At 41.3% G+C, this 25,728-nt stretch overlaps 1 protein-coding gene and 1 long non-coding RNA gene across 8 annotated transcripts in view; one reads left to right on the forward strand and one right to left on the reverse strand.

Moving 5' to 3' along the window:
• Positions 1-25,728, reverse strand: part of PRSS35 (serine protease 35) — a 161,098-nt gene that overhangs the window by 9,537 nt on the left and 125,833 nt on the right. The window contains exon 1 of one of the 5 annotated variants that reach the window (XM_082216951.1): positions 1,451-1,576. The exons of 3 other annotated variants lie outside the window; for them this stretch is intronic. The gene's annotated coding sequence lies outside the window, so the exon portion shown is untranslated. Of the gene's footprint in view, positions 1-1,450; positions 1,577-21,553; positions 22,318-25,728 lie in introns of those variants that run through there. One more of the 5 variants, XR_014218091.1, reaches the window with a different exon arrangement.
• LOC309529167 lies at positions 1,736-12,723 on the forward strand. 3 transcript variants are annotated; one of them, XR_014218102.1, is made up of 4 exons: positions 1,736-2,885; positions 3,124-3,232; positions 4,469-5,886; positions 6,252-6,918. It is a non-coding gene; the product is annotated as an uncharacterized lncRNA (long non-coding RNA). The 3 variants fall into 3 exon arrangements; XR_014218101.1 differs by lacking the exons at positions 4,469-5,886; positions 6,252-6,918 and adding an exon at positions 11,184-12,723; XR_014218103.1 differs by lacking the exon at positions 3,124-3,232 and having other exon boundaries at positions 3,272-5,886.

Raw genomic sequence — 25,728 nt, forward strand, 5'->3', positions numbered from 1 at the left:
GTACATTATCTACTCATTTGTAGATCTTTATTATCAGCTCTATTACATAGAATAAAATATAGGAAACATATATAAAACATGCCACAACTGGACCCAGTTTGAGGACTTCTTCAACTTTTGAACACCATACTGTATAACCAAGTATTGGTACCTAAGCACGAAGCTTATAAAAATGACCTTGCAAGAAGACTAAAATAGATGGAAATTGGCTTTAACAATTCATATAATTCATTCTGCTTAGTGTTCTTTGAACTTGCAGAAACCACAACTCATTCCAGCCAAAGGCTCTAAGGGGATACACAGCCTCACATTTACTCTCTATTACCAACTAATCAAAATCCCTTTAGGGTTTTCTCCCCCTCTTTCAGCTTCTCCATCTCTTTCTCCTGAGCTCATTTCATTTATTTAAACAAGGCTTCCGAGGCTGAAAATCAAATAAGTAACCTTAGTCAAGAGACTTTTGTGATTCCAACACACAGCTTGTCAGTGCTAGAAGCAGCAATCTGGATAAAATTAGTGTCAGTTTTCCAAAAAGGAAAGACATGGCTAGTTCTGCGGCTGGTTCTGCATTTAAAAGCTGACTATTCCAGAGCAGCAAAATCGCTTGCAAAGACAAAGTTGCACAGTAGACACTTAAATCAAAGCTTCTTGGCTGTCAACCGTGCAAAATGTAGCTATTGATAAAAATTAGTACCTCTCTCTTATGCATAAACCCTACTTAGGAGCACACTCAATATATACAGCTCCCAGGCTTGCCCCTGCTGCAGTCTAAGTGCAAACTTTTAAATTCCTGCTCACTCTCCTCACCGTAGCCCTCTTAGGAGTCACAGAGCGATGCTCTCCGTTCCTAGAATGCTGTCCAGCAGCATCCGCTGAACATACAGGATTGATGTCTAGCTCAGAGCCGCCACTCATTTGGGCAAACTCTAGCACTGCCATGAAGCGGAGTCTTTGAAACGTCCCTATTAATTTGCTGGAGGGTGGAGGGAGCTTTTAAATGAACAGTTTGCTCCTAGGCATATTGACTAGAATTCGGTGACACATCGAAGAAAGTGTGCATGGATGGGACTGCAGCATCATTGGCTGATGTGCAATTTCATGGTATCCCCCGAAGATCTGGATTCCCCCACCCACCCCCTTTTTATTAAATATTGCTTCCCGACCTTTTAGCTAAGATCAAGTGTCGTATATCCATTTCACCATTGGCTCCAACAAAATCAAGAAGTCAGAGAGACAACACAGAGAGACCATCCACACAAACGCAGCCCCAGAAGGTGTGCCAGTGGCAACGGGTTTAATCCGAAGCGAGATCCCTTTCGGCCAGGCGGGGCTTCCCTCCCTGCCAGGTGTCGCCTTGGGGATTCCAACACAGGAGGAACCGCTAACCTCGCCTTTCAGGTGCTGCAAAGAGCAACACGCCCTTGAAACGAAGCCCGGGCCATTGCCATACCTGCCCCGCTCGCCAAGCCTCTTGCCACGACGGTGCTCTTCGCGAGCCAACCCTGGAGCGAGCCTCTTCTGGAAGCCCAAAGCAGAAAGCCAAGACGCCCAGGAAGCTGGAAAGGACACGTTCAGCCCTCAGCGGAGGCAGCAGCAGCCTCTCAGCTTTGGACGAGGCTCCTGACTGCAGGCGGCGGAGAGGGAGCCGCCAGGGTCTTTCCCTGCCGGGTGGGCGGGGAAGGGACGCGCCAAAGGAGGGGGAAGAAAGGCGGCCTGGAGGGAGGAGGCGCGGGAGAAAGAGGCGGGAGGACGGGCCGCGACCGCCAGCCGCGAAGGGGCAGCAGTTGCTGAGGGAGCAACAGGCTGAAAGGGGCACATTCCTCCCATACCAGCTCGAAGCGGGCCAGAAGAGGACAGGCGTGGCCCGCGCTTGCCGCGCCCGGCCCGCTTGGCGGAGGGGACGTTGCTCGAGAGTCACCAGGAACAGGGGGCGCCGTTTCGCGCGGGGCAAGTTCGGTGGTGGTTGCCAACTCCCCCCCCACACACACACACCGCGCGCCTCAAAAAAAAGAAAAGTATAAAAGTATACCATCAAAATATCAGTCATATAATTTCCTTAAATTAAAAAAAAAATCTTTCATTATTGTTGCCCGTAAACAACAATGGCATTTTTATTACTGTAATTATATCTCTCCTTTCCTCCAAGGAGCTGAAGGTGGTCTGCATGGCTCCCACTCGGCCTCTCCATTTTATCCTCACAACAAACCTCCGAGGTACGTTAGGGTGTGGAAGGTTGGTTGCTATATTTCAAAGTTGTTGAGCTAGGGTTTTCCTCCAGCAAAGTTGTGGAGCTTTTTTTTTGTTTTGGCCCCACAAAATGAAGTTTTTGAGCTATTTTAAAGGAAAGTCGCCAAAAATGACACTGCCAACATAGGTTGCCATACATCTGGATTGTCCTGAACATTTTATAGGAATTTTCTCCCAGACACTGCTTCCTAATGCAATATTCCGGATATGTCCAGGAAATTCCTCAAGTTCACCCAGTGAGCTTCGTGGCTGAATGGATAGTTGGACTCTGGTTGAACATGGTGCTGGGATACCTTAAAGATTAGCAAATCATCTAGACTGCAGTCTTACCTGAGAAGAAGCCTAACAGAACTCAGTGGGACCTGCTAAAAAGAAGTTTTGCATAGAACTGAACTGTTGAAAGCTGAAGGGGAAAAGTGGTTTCCTATCCTTATATGCATGTCCTAACCTTTCTTAATGAAGGGAAATATATTGAAAGCACACCTTTGCTCTTCACAAGGCACTGAAGGCAGACAATAAGTGCGTGGACAACCCTACGTGAAAAATAGAGTGTGAACTGTTGCTAAGCCCATTGCCAGCATGGTCAGATTCGGCACACCGAATGCGAATGAGTTTCTTCTTTGCATAGACAGCAAAAGGTACTGGGGAGCAGGGCTGCCCCACATACTAGGCAAGGTGTAGGCAACCGTCTCAGAAGACAGAATCCACAGGAGCAGCAGATCCAGCCTCTAAGCAATGATTTGGCCATTGCTGCTTCCTGCCACAGTTGCAGTGATGGTTGCGGCACACTCCTTGGAGGCCAGATCTGCCTCCTCCTTAGCAACCTCTTCAGTGCTGCCTCTATAGGTGACACTGCTGGTCTCCTCCCACCCCTAGGGAGGAAAAGGCATGGGCTGCTCTCTGAGGTCTCCTGGGGTCTGCACTCTCCTGGTGTGATTCAGAGCAGACCCCCTTCTCCTCCTTTGATTCGCACTTCAACCATCAGGTAAGGTTGATTTGATTCCTCACTTTGTTCCCTATGTAGCTCTTGATTCCCAGCTTGTTCCTGGTATAGATCTTTACTCAAACTCTAATTCCCTAGCAGGTTGGTGCCATTTTGTGATTTGCCTGAGGTGTCAAAATGTCTTGAGCCAGCCCTGACTGGGGGCCTCCCTCATCTCCCTAAGTGACACCCCTGTCAACAGGGTTTCATTGGGAATGAGGTCCTTGTAAACAGTTTTTAATGTCAGAGCCAAGCTCAGCCTTGTAACATTTACAGGACAGAACTGTGTTTTCCCCTCAGTAATCACAACCCACAAAGGGCCTTGTCACATCTGCTAAATAAGTCCCTAATGACAAGCTGGAATATTGAATCGGGATGAAACTATGTTAAGCCCTTTTAGAAGTATGGTTGAAGTGGTTTGAACACATATTCACAGCCTTAAAAATAAATGGCTTGCATTGCTAAAAATTATGCCCAAACCACCATCGATTTCTTTCTTGCGTTATATCCCAAATTAACAGTATTCATGCAGGTCACAAGCAGCACAAGAAGCAAAAATACACTTTTGGAAGATAATGTGAAAATGGAATCATATCGCCATGTACTGGCTATCCAATGGGATGGAAGCCATTAAAATTCATATCCTTTGATTAGCAAGTTCCATCCTCTTGTTTTTACTTTGTGTATTCCAAGACTGATCTCTAGCTTCTGCTAAATATATTCTCAATACCCACACTATGCTTTATCTTAGCTTTGCTTGCATTTCACATTCAGTATCAATACAGTGTTTTACTGCAGGATTTTGTTGTTATTAGTATTAGTATTGGTATTATCAGTTTTAGTTTGATATCAGACTCATCTAAGTGAGCCAAGCAGAATCCTCTCCAAGTGACATTCAGGGAAAAAGTATGGCTGAGGTATGGCAGGTAGGCAAAAAATAAATAAATAAAATCATTTGCAATAGTATCTCTTTTGTCACCCATACACCCAAAAAGACACCAAAAATGAGTCACATAGAGATGGCTAAGCTGTAGACCAGGGATGGGGAACTGTAGCTTTCTGGGTGTTCTTGGACTTCAGCACCCATCAGCTGCAGCCATCACAGCCTATGGTCAGGGCTGAAGGGAACCGTAGTTCAATGACATCTGGAGGGCTATAGGTTCCCCATCCATGCTATAGACAAATAATGCAGAGGCAGCAGCTTCAGTAAATGTTCTCCGCTTTTCTTTATCCTCACAGCTAGATGTTAGCTGAGTCCAGCACAGTAGAAGAGACAATTAGGCTCTTTTACTTGCTGTCTTACATTTGGTATTCTGTACACTTGAAGTTCAGTAATATGAAGCGACAGAATTTCCTCGATGTCTTTTATATAATGTGATAAAGCACAAGAAGTGTCAAACAACAAAACCATCACAATGAAGAGTTTCCAAACTAAGCAGGAAGAGAAAGGAAAACATGTTAAAACAAAGTGGTTGTGTTTTGGAAGTATCTGCTATGTTTTGTTATTTCTGTTGTGGGTTACTGACATTTTTTGGTTAACATCTCTTCACAGATGATACAAGAGTTCATAGTGAGTCATTCTTCCAAGTCAAGCTCATATATCTTTCTTGTTTTTGAGTGCCATAAGACTTATATAAGCTTCCATTATAAAACTGGCTGTGTAAATGGGAAGATAGTATAGTGGTCTCACCTTTATTGAAGAGCAGGGACATCCCTCTCCATGCAATTTAGTTATAGTATCACACACCACCCCATTCTCTGAGCAGTGCGAGATTCCAAGGGTTCCAGGAGTTTACCCAGGGTCTAGTTTCCGTGGAATGAGGGACAGCAGAGACTGTGGTGTTTTTATTATATATGGTTTATTTACACTTTAGCCTATGATAGAAGGGCTTACTGCATTAACACCCTAGAAGGTGTTGGTTCTCCCAGAAATCAAGCATGTCTCCCACTCCCAGGCTTCTGCCGCCTTCTAGCTCAGCTCTCACACACCACTCCAGCTATTATCCTTCTCACTACCTGCCAGGTGAGGGAGGGACCCCAGCCATTTTCTCTCCGACACAAAGCCATTTCCTTTGTTACCTTAACAACTCATACATAGGGGCCATTAACTCACCAAAAAAACTGGCCTGGCTATTCCAACAATTGAATCATAGAACCATAGAATTGTAAAGTTGGAAGGGACCCCCCCCCCGAGCATCGTCTTGTTCAACCCCCTGCAATGCAGGAATCTCAACTGAAGCATCTATGAGAGATGGCCATCCGACCTTTGCTTAAAAGCCTCCAATAAATGAAAATCCACAAACTGCTTTAGATTTTAACCTTTGCTGGATCCAGGAATTAGAAGGGGCTCCCTGACCTGCGCCCCCCCTCCAAAGGTAAAAAACCCCACAATAGGTATAGATAATTGTATTACATGTAATGTTTTACAATCTTTTTAATAAGTTAATTTATAAAGTTACCTGTTCTGTGGCCAAGTGACTGATGTAATAGGAGGTATCTTGGTCCCCTTTGCTTCTGCCAGTGCCTAGTAATTCCATCTGTCATTTTTATATTTAAAAAAACAGTGCTGCCTTCATAGAACTTACATCCAAATAAGCATACGTAAGATTGCACTTTTATTCAAGGAGTAGCTAACCTGACATTATGCTAACCTATATGTAAAAAGGAATAAAGTGTGTGGTCATTCTAATTCTTGAGTATCATGATTCAGGAACAAGTAATTGTTTCTCTCTTTTGCATTTATAATCCATCTCCCCAAATGCTTGGGAGTGGAGGATGTGTTAAAAGGAAGCATGCCAAAAGGTTTTCAGGGAAGCAGATCAGAGGTTGGTATTAAACTAAGTTTTACTTGGAATAGATCCATTGAAATTAATGGACCTATCTTAGTCATGCCCATACATTTCAGTGTGTCTACTCTGAGTAAATCTTAGCAGAATACTATCCCATGAATAAACTAGTTAAGGTCATCCACACCTTGGCCTTAAAAGTGCTTCTTATCACGCCATGAATAGCTATCAAATAGAGGGGCACACTGTTGTGTTCTGGTTTCATTAGGAATACGCAACATACAGTAGTGCTTGCTGTAAATACCTAATTGCCACTGGAATCCTTCCAGCATCCAAACTTAATTCCTTTGAAAGTAATTTTATCTCACTAGAAAATGAATGAACCCTCGTGCTATTTTAACATGCCCCCTGAAATTGATCTGACACAAATAAACAGACATTTGCTTTGTAGTGCATTTACACAAGCTGGTTATCTTTTCAGATCACCTAAAGAAACACAACCAAACAATTCACTCCAAAAAACAAAAAACCTATTAACTTTCTCCTAACATTCTTCTTGTTTATTGCTTGGGACCTACACATGTTAATGTTCATGCTAGAAAAACCCATGCTACGAAAGCCACAGCGTATAATAGCTCTCAGTTTTAAATTAACATGTGGACATTTGGTTTGAATTTTTAGTTACCATACTCCTATTTTGTTTTTAATAATTGTTTGGTTAGTGGCTTCCATGCTAAGACAACTTGCAAACAGAATTTCCGTCCTTTTCCCCACAAGCTTTAAATGTTTGGTATATACCCAGTTATATTTCTTTGGGAACAGTGTTGTATTATTGATAAACTTAATGGTTGTTTTTAATTGTGTATGTAAATCACCTAGAGATGTTTTGTATTAGGCAATAAATAATCACAATTATTATTATCATTATTGTTATTATTTAGGGATGAATTCAATGTCACACTCTTCTGAGTGTTTTATCAGTGAGCATTTCTACTTGCCAGATTGAACAATCCCCCACTTTCCCCACCATGCCTTGCTCAGTGGGGGGTGGGGAGGTTCTCCTGACCCTCCAGAGCAGATTGGAGGGAGAGGAAGGAGGTGAAGCCCCACTGTGCTACCAGGAGCCCTTGCACTGGCTTCTGCTAGTGCACCACATTAGCTGAATCTAGACTAATAATAAGCTATGTATTTAGGATTGCAGTATTTAAGTATTTTCAAATAACTCTTTAGCCTAAAAGGACAAAATATTTTATCTGGTTCTTAAATACATCAGATTCAGAGCCAGGAGACACACCTTGGGGAGCATCTTCCAAAGCTGAAGTGCTACAAATTAAAATGCTTGTATTCGTCCTCTGTACCCCACTTGCCTCAACAAATGTGGGGGGCTCAGAGGTGATCCTCCAAGGTTTATCTTAATATTTGGCTTGATTGTTGTGAGAGATCATTTGAGATCATTGCAGCTACATTAAGTTGCAGAAGCTTAATGTAGGATTGCAGCTACATTAAGTTGCAGAAGCTGCCTGTGATATTTTTTTGTAAAAAAATCAAGGTATTATTAATGCAACAATACTAATCTTCTTCTTCTTTCTTCTTTGGTGATCACTCGTAGCCAAGTAAGATTGTCTTCCATAAACATGGTTTAACAATGAGTCCGTAAGTGACTGTGGAGGCCAGTTCTGGATCCACACGTCCATCCACAGTGGGGACATTGGTTTCCGGGCGAGAGTTTATCACAGTGTGGATTTGCCAAGTGTGCCTTCCTCTTAGCACATTTCTCTCTTGTGTCCTGAGTTTGAGTGTCTTCAATGTCCATGACACCTTTGGTAAAGGCTGTTTTCCAATTGGAGCACTTGCAGGCAAGTGTTTCCCAGTTGTTGGTGCTTATATAAAGCTCACACATATTTATTTGCTTTTTACCTCATAATCCTCTTCTTTGTATGTTTTGCTTGCATTTATTTATGTATGTATTACATTTATATTCCGCCTTTTGTCGAAGTTGCTCAGTGTGGTGTGTCTGGTTCTCCCTTTCCCCATTTGATCCTCTCTAAAACTCTATGGGGTAGATTAGGCTACAAGACAGTGATTGGCCCCAAGTGACCTAGTGAGCTTCATGGCTGAGTGCGAATTAGAACCCCGAACTCCCAGGTCTTAGTCCAGTGCTCTTATCTCTGGCTGTGCAATAAAAGTTGTATTAAATGCAATGCTTCTCTTCTAAACAATCAGAATAAAGCTTTGTGGCATGGATTTCAATGTTGTTGGCATGTGCCATGAATCTTTAATGATAGCACTGAGGAATTATCTTAATTGTGAGAGTAGTGGATGATTTATTTTTTTTGTACTGAGCCTGTCAGAACAGAAGTTTCTTTTCTTTTTATATTAAATTTTAATTGACTTTTTTGTCAGAACGAAGAATGAAACAAACAATGGTAAAATTACAAATTGCAGATATAGTCAAAGGTATCAGACGAAGTAAATATTAGGAAACTGTATCAAGTACAAAGATAAAAAAGGACCAGTGTTTTATGACATATCAGAGGAGTTAGCTGAGTTCAAAGAATCAATCCAAAACGGAAAGTAATCAGAAGGAGGCAGAAGTGTCTTGTCCCTAAGATTTGCATGAGAAATAATAGAAACCAAACCTCTTCAAGCTTGTACAGTATCTGCATTTTTCTCCCCAGCTTGCCTGCATTCTTGGTTTAACCTATCCTCTAGTGTCAATTGCCAAACTCTGATGAAGCAGGTTTTAACTGAAAAAACTTTCCAGTGTTAGGCAATCAATAGTTTTCAGAGCAACAGTATCAAGGAACATATTGATGTAAAATCAGGAATTGCAAGTTGTTCCCATGGAAGACTTGTGGCTATTATGCCTCCTTAAAGGATTTCAAAGTCTTCAAAATTTAACATGACCTTTTCCTACCACCCAGATTATTAAACTTGCATATTTAGGGTTGTATTCAGTGGCTGTGTGAGTGAAAAGAAGCTTATATAACTGATCTTCCTCTTTCCCTTGCCTCCGTGGCCCTCCTGAACCCCCAGAAGACACACACCAGAGGATGGGGGCTTCCTGAGCATTGGGGTGTGTCATACAAGTCTGTGGTTGGGCAGTGGGAGGGAACAATCACCTGAATTTTGTGCATGTGAGAAATAGAAAGATCCAGCTACCTTCTGTTCATATAACCATTGGATACAACCCACAAACACTTGAAATAAGCATAGTTTTCAGTAATTAATGCAAACCCAGCTTCTCCTGGGTTTACTATTACCGGTATGGGTTTAGTATCTCAAGAATCCAATTTGGTCCTAGGTTTAATAGCATCAGTTTGTTTGATTGAATGCATGTTGTGATATTAAAAACAAACTTGGTGCACAATTGAAATTCTGCACATACATCAGAATTAACTGATTAGGACTGTAGTCTTGATTCTAAACACATTTGCCCCAATATAGAGTTCCATGTGTGCATTAGTGCAAACAAGTAATACTTGCATGAGGGAAGACTATGTTTACCTCAGTGGAGAATAAAGATAAGTTTGACAAGATAAATGATTGTACCTCCTTTCTGAGAGCCTCTTCAAATATCTGATAACATATAGGAATCCAATACTGGTTTTTAATATCTATATATAGATATATAGATAACATATTTAGTAACCTGATTTAAGTCTTCACTTATAACTCTGCTTCTATATTACAAATGCAACTTAAACTGGAGCTTTTTTGTTGTTGCTGCAGTAGAAGGGTGTTGGATATTGGCCGTCCTAACAGCATGGTTGAGTGCTTAGCACTGTGTTAAAGAAATGAAATACTGTATTGGATTCTCTTTTCTTTTATGTATTCTTATATGTTTTCATGAGAACCTTTTATGGTACACATCTTTCAAACTGAATTTATTGTGTTCTCATATGGCTGATTGATAATAGCAGGAAAAGTGTAGCTCATTCTTCTTTCCACATGTTTTCCTTTGAGGCAACCCATACATTTCATAGTAGATGTTGAAGTGAAGGAATATAACATATTGGTCATTTAAGCACCTATGCTTTGTCTCTTTTTTTGTACTATTTCTAACCCAACTGAAGAAAATAATATTTACTGTTTCTGTTAATTGTGTGTGGCGAGACATCCCACTTTCTATACTTAATATGTGAGGAGTTCATCTTCTATTTAATTCTGCTGATTCGCCGTGTGTGGAAGGGTTCCTGCCTTACATAACTGTACATAAATTCAAAACCTAACTGCTTCTATCATATATATATATATATGTCCTGTTTGCTAAAACCAGGCAGGCAGGCAGGCTTTTAAAATAAAAAAATGTAACAATATGTTCTTTATTATAAATTATGAGTGTGAAATAAGGTAAAAACTATACTATTGCTGTAGACTTGGTTTTCTTGAGTCAGGCTTTCAGGAAGTTCTCACTCTGGTCAGCTCCAGAAGATCCATTGCCTTCTCCATTCTTGTCATTGTTCTTTCCCTCTTTTTACCCTGTGAAGATTTGTAGGGGGCTTCTATACATATGCATCAGTGCTCCCATCAGAGTAGAAGCCCCCTGAAGGCCTTCACCATGCAATGAGGAGAAGTTCAAAGACTGGGGATGTGGCGAGCACAATGAGCTCAATAATGCAGGGAATGAGATTTTTGTGCACATCCAAGCACTGTGCACACATCAGCATTTGCATGTTCATGCAAACACCTGAACATGCCTCATGTAGGACCCTCCTGGATGACTCTAGCTGGGCCTAAGCAATAATTGGATCCGATGTGTCTAGTTAAATCCTAAGAGTGTATATCTGTGAGTGGGGAAGCACAAATCAGGTGTTTTTAACACCAGAACAATGCCATTGAATTCAGTGGGATCCCTCCAGTAAAAGTGGCTTTAATACTTAAACCCTAACTTAACAAATGAGAAACAGTTGCCTTGAGTTCACTGTAAGTATCTTTGAACAAAGCAAACTGGGATGGGGCAGTCTCTTAACACTGCAACAGAGGTTTAAGAATCACATTGGTAGACCACCCCATATAACATTAATGTTTCCTGCGGGGTTTGTTATGTAGAATTTCCCTCATAATTCCTTTATGGGTCTAAATTAGGAGACACAGACATAGATTAAATGAATTCCAGGGCCTAAGAGAAGGCTGTTTACACACATTCCTTTCTCTCCCACGTGCAGCGTGCAGAAAGAAAAGAATATCCCAACTCTACATTCTGAACAATTTCATACTGTAGTTTTTCAGCAAAGCTACAAGGAAGGACAGACAGTGGAATTAGACCAGCATGAAATGAGTGGCTTAACAGGTTTGAGGAAAACATACTTTTATGAGTGAAAACAATTGTTTTAAAGCTACAAGTGCAGTAAAATCAAGACAGCTGCCCAACACAAATAAGTCACATTATAAGTCAGGTTTTATTCTTGTTTTTTTTGTAAATTGCTTAGCCCTACCCCCCCAAAAGATTTTCAAAACCATACATAATGATTAAAAATATAGATCAAATATAAAAATACAAAACCATAAAAGAGTTCAACAACTGAGATAGTCCAAATGTCTGCATATCCACGCCCCCACTGCCACAGCTGGATGGTACTATGTTAGCAACTTGGAACTTTTCACAAAACCAATCATATGTTAGGTAGGAGAGAAGGCAGAGACTGATTTATGCTAACAGAGACTTTGTTCAGGAGTCTGTCAGAGCAACAATCTACTATTGTGGTGCAGAGGTCAGAGAAAATCTAACAACACCCCTGATAGTGGACTGCTCATTGATGGATTTTTACATGTTTCATGTCTGGGCATTAGCACTTGCAGTTATTTTGATATTTTGGAAAGCCAAAAGATGTGCTCATATTAAGATTCCTGTCTGTGTTGAATAAAGACTACCACAGGTACAAATGCTAATTTCCTAATACAGTACTGTGGAAACTTCAGTTCTTACCCTGCGAAGAATTTCAGATATGTCTAAGGCTACCCTCACAAGTCTTTGCATTAGAGCCTGGGCTGTGGAGCCAAGCAATCGGGGAAAGCTCCTCCTGTGTTGTTTTGCCAGGAGAGTTGAGTCATAACTGTGCTAACAAATAAAGTATGTTCAGAAAATTATCACATCACATTTCACCTCCTTAATACAAAATTGGACATATCTTGTGTCTCATAAAACACAAGTAAATTTTCCAGCATTAATATTCTGGGGCCACAGGAATAAATGTTTGTGTGCAATCCTTTTATCAGTGACCTTTTTGGGGGTCACAGAACTAGCAAGGCCATTTAGAACCCCACCCTTTCTAAGACAGAGAACATCTTGTAGCTGGTTGTAGCATCACAACAGTAACAGTTATTACTATATTAACTGCTGGCCTTAATTTATTAAGTTATAGTACAAACCTATGCATGTCCACTCAGAAATAAATCCCATTGAGTTCAGTTGGATTTACTCCCAGGTAAGTGTTTTAGGAGTTCAATCTAAAAGTTTAAATTGCAGATTTTGCACCCTAATGTTAACAGTCCTTTGGGAATTAATTTTCAAATTCTCAAATGTATTTTGCTGGCAATCCTAGACACACTTACTGGAGAGTAAGGCCTATTAAATTTAGAGGAACTTACTTCTGAGAAAGCATATTTAGGACTACAATGTCTATCTTTTATTTGTTGGCATTTATTGCGCCCCTAAAGATTGTAGTGTTTAAACTATTTCTCACATCTATTAGAAGATCTTTTTACTGTGGCTTAAATTTTAAAAAGCATTTCATGTTTTACTTTTTTTAAAAAATCCTCTGTCTTGTGGAAAACGCTCATTGTTCTTGAGCAAAGGCATTGGTATAGGGAGCTCAGGCAAAGAAAACTGTGTGCTACAAAATAGTGTTGGGCACTATTGCTGATATTGCTTAAAATTCTGCTTATACATGGTTTACACTTGAAATCAATGGGCTGTAAGAAGCCAAACTAGAGGCAGGATTATGGTCATTCTGAATAGAGAATGCACTTCTCCTTCACTGCCAAAATTAACAATCTGGTACATGTAACACAATGGCTCAAGACAACTAGAGAAGAAGTCGCAGCTTTGTTAGATACAGTTGTCTTGAAAATCAGACTTAGGCTATATACACGTTATCAGTTTATCAAGTAGGGCAGGCATGGCCAAACTTGGCCCTCCAGCTGTTTTTGTACTACAACTCCCATCATCCCTAGCTAACAGGACCAGTTGTCAGGGATGGTGGGAATTGTAGTCCCAAAACATCTGGAGGGCCAAGTTTGGCCATGCCTGAAGTAGGGCATACTTTTTCTCAATTTGGATTGAAGCTGATTTGGGGAAAAACACAGCAAAGGCAGTATTTTCTGAGAAACAACTGGATAGATACAGGACAGCTATGGATTGTGGCCAATGTGTATACACTGCTTCCCTAACCAATGGTGGGAACACGCTGGAGTGTGTACATAGCCTTGGACTTACAAAAACAAAGAGAAGCAGAGTAATGTTAGCTTCACATATGTAATGAAAATAATGGCTTTCTAGTCTGAAATAAATTAGCAGTAGCCTTTGCTGCTTTTTTATATTAAACAAAACTGTCATATTCATTTCAGCGTCCTCAGAAAAATCACTTTCCTTGATGCCCTGCAATATGTAAATATATTCAAAATATAAAATGATTGAGCCATTTATTTTGTGATTCAGATAACAGCAAAACATAGGATTACAGCTTGTTTTTGGCAGTGCTCTGTGAACCTTTAACAGCTGCCTGATAGGGAAAAGAATTCAGCTGATGAAACTTTTCCCCTGGCTGCATCTTCATGCTGGGAAAGGCATTTTTGTGTCTGTCACGCCAGCTCTTAAGGACACAAGACCCCTGCCAGGAAAAAAGAGAGCTGCTCTTTTTACAAGGAAGCTGTTAAATTGTTTGGTACCCATAAAGAAATAAGGATATCCTTTCATGGTAACTTAAAAAACACACACACATCAACACATCATCAGGTGCTATGAGCACCTGGTGAGGATTATATCATTGCTGTTTGCTTGTCTAATCAACCTGCTGTGAAATGGATGCACTGGAGACTTACCCCACAATGCTTAATTTACTTCCTTGAGCTGTGCAAAAGAGTACTAAGAGGCAGGCCTTTGGTGATTTCCACATGAGTGGGGGCTGCAGAGACCAGTCTGTTAGCTGCATCCCCATTGCCATTCTGAGCACCCTCAATGAGTTGGGTGGCAAACCTCTGAAGTGGAGAGCCTTCCATGAAGACATGGGTTTTAGAACTCTGATTTTCCGGGGTTTTTAATTTGTTCACTTAAGAATGTATATGCAATAAACACATATTTGGCCTCAAAACATCAAAAGAGGAGAGGGGATATGCTCTCAATTGCCTCTACCATGTTTCTTGCAGAGAAACTCAGCTAGTTTGCGTTATTGTCCCTTTAAGGTAGCTAGTATGAGACATTACCACAGGATGGGGGGAGGTTGTGGGAAATGGTTCCTGTCAGTCTACATCAGGGAGTAAGGAGGCTGCAGAGCATGTGTGGTGCTGAAGCTGATTTTATATAGCATCACCTGCAGGGCACAACCTCTTCCGCCAGCACAGTCAGCAGCTAAGAGAACTCTACAGAAGGGACAAGGCCTGTGGTGTATGGACTGGAAATGTTCCAAATTTGATTGCAGGCCTAAGCTGTAAGTAAAAGCTCTAGAGCTCCTCAGCATCACCAGCAGGGGGAGTTACATAGTGTTCAGAGGAAAGAAGAGCATCATGATGTCATGACTAAGGGTTTGCTCAGGACTTCTGTTGTATTTAGTACAGTCGTACCTTGGAAGTCAAACGGAATCCGTTCCAGAAGTCTGTTTGACTTCCAAAATGTTCCGAAACCAAGACGTGGCTTCCGATTGGCTGCAGGAAGCTCCTGCAGCCAATCAGAAGCCACAGGAGCCGCATCAGACATTCGGGTTCCAAAGAATGTTCACAAACCGGAACACTCACTTCCGGGTTTGCGATGTTCGGGAGCCAAAACGTTTGAGTCGCAAGGCATTCGTCAACCAGGGTATGACTGTATACATAGTAACTGCTGCACTTACATGTTTGAACTGGAAATAATTCCCACATTGTCTGATAAAAGTACATCATGTTTACATATGTGATGTGTCTCTAGCCTCTTGAGGAAGTAATTTTGTGACTTCATTATTAAAGCTGTTAAAAAGAATTTGGAGCGCAAGAGTGAGACCAGACAGTGTCATTGACATCATTCCCACTCCTCCAAGAGGAAGAACTGGGTAATAGCATGAGCTGTGTAGCCAGAGTCAGTCCAAGTTACACTTGCATCATCATGTGTACATTTCTCACTTAAACCTGAGTAGCTTTTAATACTTGACTTAAAAGTGTGAAGCTTTAATCAGCTCTAATCAATGCACAAATACATGCTGGAACAAACTTTGCATTGAAAGGACTGGCTTTCGATAGGACTGCAGCAAGTGATAGAATCATAGATTTCTAGAGTTGGAAATGACTCTGAGGGTTTTCTAGTCCAATCACCTGCAATGCAGGAATTATGGTCACAGCTGTCCCTGGGTGGGCTCGAACCACCAGCCTTCTGGTTAACAGCCAGACACACTGGTCCATTGTGCCACAGGAGGGTAAAAGGATTAAAGTTCTCCACCTGCCTGTCCTGCAGATGCTATTTGCATTTTTAAATGTGCATGGAAATGCAAATACACATCATGATGATTAGTCCAACAGAACATGCACCCTGGCTCTAATCATTTAGCTTCTACGTGGCCCTCTTCACGTAATCTATTTGTATGTAAATTCAGCATGAAGAGCAAGGTTCTTCCAAATTCTAAATAATATGGGGATTCTCCACAAATGCATGTTCAGAAATAATAAACCCCCATCCCGATTCAGAAATACACCCTCCATGGTGATAGGGAGATAGCTTAGCTCACTTATCCCTAACCATGAATTGGTTTTATGTATCAGTAGAACATCTGAAAATGGCTTATATTTCTGTTCATTTAGCTTCCTTTCTGAAAGCAAATCAGTTCTGCTTCCAGTTACTGCATATATACCTTTTCCTTCTATTTTAAGGTAGCCGGATCCCAGAACCCCAAGTTAAATAGCATGGTGCAATTGTTGAGAAGGAAGGACAAGGCATTTCTACCAGCAATTGATGCATTATGGAGATGCTGCCCATGGCAAACATATGCCATGTTTTTACCCCACAGATTACATTCAACAGGCATCTGGGTATTTTGCATACTTTTATTAAGTGCCACATTCTTCAGGGTTTTCCTATGTATTACACCATGTTTCTTAGCTCTGTCCCAAATGAAATGGATCCTATGTGCTCTCTTAAAAGTCAGTGAGAAAACCGATTTAAATGGAAGCAAAAACATAGCCTAGTGCTGAAGGGTTTTGCATTTCTACTTTGTTAGGCAGCCAAGCAGCTCCTTTATAAAATCTAGACATTTTACTAAATTGTTCAAGTCTGCCAAAAAAAAAAGTATAAGAGCTGGAACTTCTCTAACTTTACAAGTGAAAACTATGTGTGAAATATTTAATGGTGTTGGAATACAAGAGTACATCAAAACATTCAGACTATCTAGGGGATCAGGTTTCTAAAAAGCTGAAATATAAAGGCATAATTCTATGTAATTAGACCACTGACTGGTATTAATTGCTGGAACAATATAGGTATTTATAGTCACAATGTTACACCTCATAACTGGAAGTTCTGTTGATAAAATGGTATCATTAGGAAATAAAACCATTTGGCAGGTGTTTCCTGGAAAACTGCTGTGTTGGAAATATTGCCAAGGGAAAACAAACTATTTGGAATCCTGTAGTAGAATAAATGTATCTGCTAGAATTTAGACAAAGATGTTGGCCTGGTTTGCAGGCAATGCTGCACCTCGTTCTCATGCTATATGGGTGAGCGTTCATAGGCTCAAAGGAAGCATCAGGCTTGCATGAATCCCCCTTCCTCCTCTTCCTCCTTTGCCAGTGAATTTTACAATGATAAATCAATGCAACTGTTTCATTCTGATCCTTGGGTAGTAGTTTTCAACTAAATCTTTGTGCAGCCAGAATGACTTCCACTTGCGCAATGAAACTCCTGCCTGCCTGCCAACATGCATGCTGTACACCATGCCCAAAACTACTCCAGAGGATTGGGGGAAAGCAAAATTTAGGGGGCACATAGGGGGAGGAGAGGACTTAGTGAACACGTAGGCTTCTGAAGGGCAGCTTTCAGGCACTTTGTTCCTCCATTATCTTTTTTACTCCTGCACTGTGCTAAGCCAGAGTTTGGTTCGGCATATTGTCTGAACCCTGAGCTCATGCTTAAGGTCTCTCCCTGCTAACCATCAGTTCTAGCCAAGGTTTACTGAAGATATGAAAAATAAAAATTGCCCCACGGTATTGTCAACGGTTCAAAATTTATTCTAGCAGCTTCAGTGTGTGAAACATCTGGCTGTTGCCTGCACAGTGACTTAATGCACAATCCACCTATATTTACACCTATATTTACACCAAGCGCATGAGAGCCAAGATGTAAACATTTCCCACTCAGGAGATGTAGGCTGCAATAACACCTAGGTGTAAGGCTACTGAGCTACTTGAGTGTGTATATATATATATATATATATATGCTTTCGTAGATTTTCACGGGTATAGGAATGCAGGTTTTGGTGTCTTCGGGTGTCTTCCCGTGTAAGAGTCGGGGTGTCTGTGCGACGTTTCGACGAGGTCTCACTCGTCATCTTCAGGCTGGTGCTTTCGGCTTCTTGTTCCAGTAACAAGACTCTTACACGGGAAGACACCCGAAGACACCAAAACCTGCATATATATATATATATATATATATATTGGTGCTGTTAATGGGGAAAACATGAAGGAGGAGATGTGCCCAGTGGGGAATAAGAACTTTCAATAAATGTTTTAACAAGACATCCCCAAAAGGCAAAAATAAGGATAAAATAGGCATGATATATCAGGGACAAGCTCCAGAAAACATAAATGTCCCTGGCAAATGGGAACAATTTGAGTATACCAGAAGATTTGAAGCCAAATGTAGTCTTGGTAAGTTACCACTGAGAATTCAATCTAGAATTTATGTTTAAGTAATAACTGGATCAGATCCTAAAAATACAGTTCCAAAGGAGCATTCCTATGTCCAACCAAAGGTGTAGAATTTATGCCCGGTTTTGTATGAGTGCAAGCTATTCTTTATTCTAAACAGAAGTTATGTCACAATTTAGAAATGCATTTTGTCATAGCAATTTGTGATGTGTTTAGAATAAAACAAGCGAGACTCAAAGTAGGATAAACATTACACATAATGATGTGTTGTATTTTTCAAACACTGGTTTTAGTGCTACCAGCATGAAGACATGCAATGGACAATCCTTAAAATGTTGCTGTGGGGCTGCAATCCAAAGTATACTTACTTGGAAGTGAGATGTACCTCTGATTGGGCTACAGTTTGGGCCCAATATATTTTGCGTCTCAAGCAGCTGCATTACACCATCCAAGAGGGGCATCCCAGAATCCCACGCACTGTCACATTGGACTGTGATTATTTTCAAACATTGTGTGCCCATGCATGTGTTGCAGCATCCTTTGCTACAGAGTCTTGGGTACATCTCTTGGATCAATTGCTTTTTTGCTGCCCAGAGTGAGAGACTGGGTTGCCATGTTCTGTGTGTTTCAAAGTTGCTTAATGCCAGTCTGTGTGAGAGACTGACCCAGTAGAGAGTACAGCTCTACCTGGGCGAGACACAGGGAGGGTGTGGTTATGCTGCTATGTATATATTGTCCTAGTTAGAGGTGGGAGAATAATTTGGTTTTATAGACCAGACATTTGTGTTGCCATAAATGGTTGGGTGAGGGGAAATGTGGGTGCAGCTTCTGTTTCAATTATTTTATGTAGTTGCCAGGGATGTTGCTTATTAGAGTTGGATTGTATTTTTGTATGTGTAATGGTTTTATGATTAAAAGGATATTTTGTTTTTCTGTTAATTATGCTGCTTAAATTTTTGTTTTGTTTTGTTTTAATGCAGCCTTCATCGGTAATCGTTTATTTTGATATTTTGTAATGCTTTATTTGTTGTTTTAAGTGGGGCTGTAAACTGCTTTGAGATTATAAATTTTAAATGTAAAGTGGTGTAGAAATGCTTTAAAATGAAGCAGCTTTATAGAAGCCCCTAAACATGTTGCTGCTTCAAGAAGCCACTTGGATTTATTGGACAGCTGAGCCAATCCTGGATGATTTTGCCTAACATTACGGGCCTAGCATAGCCCAGAAGAGAAGGCTGGAGTAAATATGTGCCATTTGCTTGCACCTTCCAGTGGGCTGGCAGGAGGGAGGAAAAACACGTGTTTAGCTTCAAGTGTAGCAACTCAATTTAGAGAGCAAGAGCCAAAAAAAGCACAAACTGTAAGGTCAAATTCAGTCCATGCTGTGTAAGAGTGTGTAGTTGTATGTGTGGCTGCCATTGACTATAATGAAACTTGTGTAGACAAATTGTGAAAGCTGAAAACTATAGACAAGCTGGCCCCCAAAACCTTTATAGCGTGCTTTTTGTGAAAAAGCTTCTAAGCTCTGGAATGTGTTGCAGCCAAAAGGACTTTCCGTTCTCATAACCTGCTTAAACTGCTGCACATGCAGTTAGCTTAAATAATGCTATACTACAGCTGCATATATACTGGCTAGGCAAGCACTTTCCAAGAAAATTCGTTATTGTTGCTGCTGTGCTGTAGCTATCCAAGTGGGGCAGATCTGAAAGCTGTTTCAGTTCACACTTGCGTTGAGAACATATAATGTGTTTTTAAAAGCAGAAACATTTCCAGTTTTAGATAATTTTTTTCAGTAAAGTGGACCACATTGCTTGCCTGGTTTACTGTGACTAGTAAAATCTAATTGGAACTTTAATGTTGAAGAAATCACACATTGTTCTATATGGATCTGTGAAAGTAACATTTTTACCCTTTGTTGTTGTTTTTAACAACACTTTGTAGCATTCCGTTGTAGTGCCTTAGCATCTCTTTAAAACTGGAGGGTTGTCAGTGGGCCAGTTTTACCAAAGCCAAACATTTTTTTATTTTTGCGGGACAGATGCTTTCAGCAGAGGTCCAATGCTAGATAGTAAAAAGTTTAAAATGTTAGCATATTCTAAAACATACACAGTGGTACCTCAGGTTAAGAACTTAATTCATTCTGGAGGTCCATTCTTAACCTGAAACTGTTCTTAACCTGAAGCACCACTTTAGTTAACGGGGCCTCCCACTGCCACCCCACTGCCACCGCGTGATTTCTGTTCTCATCCTGAAGTAAAGTTCTTAACCCGAGGTACTATTTCTGGGTTAGCAGAGTCTGTAACCTGAAGCATCTGTAACCTGAGGTACCACTGTACATGAATAAAAAAACCCCACCCTTTTCTTTTCTTTTGGAGAATCTCCATCAATGAAAGTTACAAGCAGCAGAAATGGATACTGCAAAGCAGTGCTCCCTTATGATCATCTTCTTAGAGCAGGGGTCAGCAAGGTTTATCTTGCCTGGGCCGGATCGGTCCTGTGGAGATCCCTCTGTGGGCCAGATTGCGCGTAGGCGACTTTTGCCGTCTGTGCAGATGTGATTTTCAGTGCAGTGGAAGCAAGTCCCTGCACTGTGCTGTGCCGGTTTAGTGCAGCGCGAGAACGGGCAGCTTGGTTCGGGGGCGGCTCATGGGCCAGTCGAAGACCTCTGTGGGCTGCTTCTGGCCCATGGGCCTTAGGTTGCTAATCCCTGTCTTAGAGCATTAGGATCAAGAGGACAGCAGTCTCCTGACAGAGAAAGAATACGATACTAGCATTGAACATATGGCTTACAAACAAACGATGCTTTTTTATATATATAAAAGGTGTGTACTGGTTAAAATTAAATTAAAAAAACAATAATTCCAACAGAGACAGCATAAATGCCATTAAAAGCAGGATATAAATAAATATTATGTATATTTTCTCTGAGTGGATAAAAAGCTCCACTTGTGGTGCTGAAAAGATCACAGAGAAGGGGCCAGGTGGTCCTTCCTTAAAGAGGCTGATCCTGGGAGGAAGCCCAAGAAAGCCAAGGTGGGAAGCTGTGCTGGTTTGCTGTGGAATTGGAAGGTAACTGCTCCTGGGTGAGAGCTTTAGGTGAACCTTTTGGGAGGGAGGAGAGGACTGACTAGTGCTAGTGCCTCCAGGACGACAACTCAAATGGCTGGTGAGTGTCTTGTCTCCTCACCGACAAGAGAGAATTGGTTAGATCCTTTTTATATCTATACTCCATTTGTACTGTGGGGACAAACCAGTGCATTTGTGATTTTTTTATCATTGGTCGGGTTCAGAGAAAATGTACTGGGGTTGTTATGGTTGTGGGTGGGGGTGGTGTTGACATCTCCAGGGTTGACAAGATAGGGCGCTTGCAGCCTAGTGGTGTTGCTGCGGAATGCCAGGCCTGCCTGCCACAATGAAGCATAACTCATTCCGGATTTCCTTGTGGATGAGGGCCTGCACTTCTCATTTCTATTGACAACACAGGGACAGACCAGCATAAAATTTTATTTTTTATTTTTGTTGGCAATTATACTTAAGAACTTGATAGTACAAAAAGTCCATGTGCCTTGGGATCTGGCAGCTCCCGCTGTAAAATATAATCACCATAAATATTTCGGTAACATTTGTCTTGTTCTCTCAGGACAAATGCAAAGTTACCATGCCGTGAGCCTGGAAATAGCCCTCTGAAGAATATAGTGTTGTGATATATTGGGGCAGGGAACTTGTGTCCTTCAGGGTTGCTGGACTACAACTCCCATAAGCCTCAACCAGCGAAGGAGGGTCATGGATTCTCCAGCCTGGGTTTAGAAATGGCTGGTGGGCTGGTGGGTCAACAACGTCTGGAGGGCCACTGCTTTAGAAACACTTAACTATGTGCAATTTTATAATATATATTATACTAACAGGAAGTGCTCAGCGCTGCCCAGAAACTCAAAGAAACCTAAAAATATTGTGATTTTTAAATGGATAGTGTAATTTGTGAGTTTTAGGCCTGTGTGTGTGCACACATGCATACCGCCCCCACCCCCTGCACCAAGACTGCCACCTTCACCATGGGAACCCTCATGTAGAGTTTAGAGATGATATCTCAAGAGGCATTCAAATTAGTGCAGGTTCGAACAGTCATGCTAAATTGGGCAACAGTATATTCAGAGCTGTCCAAATTAACACAAGCTGAAACCATCATGTCAGATTTAGTGATATCCATCTCAGGAACCCTCGTGCGGAGTTTGGCAATGATCTCTCAAGAGGTGGCCAAACCTACAGAGAAGAAGCAGACAAACCACTTTCCAAAATATATAGTAGATAATATATACAATACAGAAGTTATTAGAATTACAGTATTTTAACCATGATGTGCCATAAAACACACACATGCTTGGCAACTGGATTTCTCACATAACCAGTCCCACCAACACAGATCTAGAATCATGCAGGAGATTAAACACACACACATCACTATAGCTCAACGAGGAAAAAAGTCTGAGTATTATTTGCATTGCATTTGTTTAAAACAAATAATTACACCTTGTGAAAGGTGCTTGTACTGCACATATGCCTCAGTTAAATATGATGGTTGAGAAATAAATGTTTAAAGTGACTAAAGGTTGCCTGTGCACTGATGGTATGTTCCCACACAGATTTGCGTGGAGGTGTGCTTTTTCTTCCATGTGTACAAATACTGGACAGCTCTAGAGGTCTTCACACCCTGTATCTTGGCCAACTTCTGGTTTGTTTCCTTTACAACCCCATTAATATGTTCTCCTGGGCCTCCTTAGAAGAGTTGGAAATTATCTCAACTAGCATTAATTTGTTTTCTTCATTCAGCTATGCATGGAAATTTAAATTCTCTTGAAATGAAATTGATTTCAACCACTTCACTCATTATCTTGCCTACACCATTCAGCATGGGTGTTCTATTTACATACCGTTTAAAATGAAAGGTTGTGTATCTCAACAGCAGTGGCAGGGTCTGTAATCCCTGTGGTACATTTTTAAACTCCAGAGATACTGTGTGCTCTTGATATGTTATGAAGTCTTTGCACATAGTATAATGAGGTCGCTTTTTTCACCATTTGGGAGCCAGTTTGCCATTTCTCTGTGGTCATTGACATTGGCCTCATGAGTTCCCAGAACTACATCAAGAAACATTAAGTGTGAACTGGGTTGCACATGGATACCCACAAGCAAACTGGGAGGAATGCAAGATTTTCATTGTCAATAACCGCCCCATTAAAAAATAAAAATAAAGAGCACACTCTTTCGAATGACGTACTTATTGAACAGTCAGATTTATGCAGAAGTTAGATTAGATCCGGTCTTTATTGAGCATACATTTTGATTTGTTTGAAAGGAGTTACTGTATATGACCATGAGCATTCATTTGCTTGCAGGTTGCTTCCATGTCTTCGTGTTAGTCATTTGCTGATCCCACACTTTCCAATTCATCTCTCTGTCACTTTCCCAACTGCAAAAAGTCAACTTTTATTTAAAAGTGGATTTGTTGTGCTAGGGCGATAAAGCCCTTTAATCCACTTTAATTGCACAAACCTCAAGTTCTGGTATGCACTTGCTTCTGTCCCTGCAAAATACTGACAGGCTGGACACAGTTCTAGTCTACCACTGCTAAGCTTTGTGTAAGCAAATTAGGATGAATGCTGAATAAACAGGTTGCCTGGAGCAGCTCTGTAAAGTGACACTTACCCATGCCACCTTCCACATTAGTTTGACCAGAGTCAATTGTGCAATTAAAATAGCAGCTTTGTCATAGCCTTTGGCTAGTACAATAAAATCTTATTTATAGATATAAAATAGCATACACAATTTGTGTCATGGACATACGCCCTAACTCCTTTAAGTACTTAGCAATACTCCTGTACACACGAATAAAGACTCTTTTTGTGTACAAAGGCTACTTTCTGATCAGCAGCTCTCAAGCCAAACATCTGTTTAAAACTCAGCAGTTTGGATATCTGCTGTAGGAACTACTAATAGGGAAATGTCAAAAATAACTTCAGTGTATGGTAAGGTTACCAGATTTTTTTCAATGAATCTGGGGACACTTTTCAACTTCAGTGGATTTTGTATGGGGACTGATTAGTAAATCCAGGGACTCTTCCCGGGAAATGGGGAGGTCTGGTAAACATAGTGTATGACGCAAGCTTGTGCCTCTCCATTGCACAAAACACTTGAATTTTTTTTCTATCTGTAATCCTGGGTGTAGCCTCTTGAGGTGCAGAACTCAGTACATTACAAATTGCTTTCCACCATGGAATTATTACATGTTTGTGAAATACTTCAAATAGGAACAGTGTTAGCTAAGTGCAAGTTGTTAGGTTTGGGTAAGGTTGTGTATGATCATAGGTTTCTTGATATTGCAACACTGTTAATCTGCTCAGTTCAATTGCTCAGCTGATGGGTGAAGCTTTTCAAGGTGTTGAGAAAAGGATTATCACCAGCTTGTGTCTCCAAATCAAGCTGCAGATTCCATTTTTTAAAGAGTGGTCAATCCATGGGATTACTAAGATTCTACAGGTGCAAGCCTACGCACACTTACAATTGAGTTCCGTACCTTCTAAGTAAAATATGGATAGCATCAAATTGCAGATGACATAGGTAGTAGTAGTAGTAGTAGTAGTAGTAGTAAATTTTATTTATACCCCGCCCTCCCCAGCCAAGGCCGGGTTCAGGACGGCTAACAACCAATAATGAAAACAAGTTGATTGAAATACAACTTTAAAAACGTGATTAAAATGCAACATCAAAACATTAAAATGCAGCCTCATCACGGGAAGAGAAAGGAAAAAATAAAGAGGGGGAGGGAATCAAATTGACTCCAAGCCAAAGGCCAGGCGGAACAACTCTGTCTTACAGGCCCTGCGGAAAGAGATCAGATCCTGCAGGGCCCTGGTCTCATGAGACAGAGCATTCCACCAGGCCGGAGCCAGAGTTGAAAAGGCCCTGGCTCTGGTTGAGGCTAAGCTAACTTCCTTAGGGCCCAGGACCTCTAGGGTGTTGCTATTTATGGACTTTAAGGTCCTCCATGGGGCACACCGGGAGAGGTGGTCCCGTAGGTACGAGGGTCCTAGGCCGTGAATAATAATAGTACTACTACTACTACTACTACTACTATTTGTACCCCGCCCATCTGACTGGCTTGCCCCAGCCACTCTGGGTGGATTCCAGCACATACAAAAACACAATAAAACTGTTATGTACTGAGAACAATAGGATCCAAATTGCAGCAGTCTGATTAGTCCTAGAACAATAGGATTCAGAATGCAGCAGTCTGATTGGTCCTAGAACAATGCAGCAGTATGATTGGTTGGCAGGAACCACCCAATCCTGCTCCAGATTGAAGTGAATCCACAACCTGATTGGCTTACAGTAGAATTCCGGAATTAGCCAATCATGTGCAGCCCATTGTGTAAATAATGTATATAAAGCAGATACTGTGAGGGGACTTTCATTCATTCCTCCTCACCACTATGAGCTGAATAAAGAGCATGAAATCACTCTGCGACTCTGAGTATATTTCACTGGCGACGAAGGTGGGATCCCGCTGAGCTGACTGCCACACACAGCACCGCAGCACCGCCACCTGCCGCACCGCTGCCTCGCACCGTGTATCCAGGCTTCAGCTCCGGGACACAAGGAACTCAGAATGGCAGC

This window comes from Podarcis vaucheri, assembly GCF_965113315.1.
Source record: "Podarcis vaucheri genome assembly, chromosome: 3".
NCBI classification, from domain to species: domain Eukaryota; kingdom Metazoa; phylum Chordata; class Lepidosauria; order Squamata; family Lacertidae; genus Podarcis; species Podarcis vaucheri.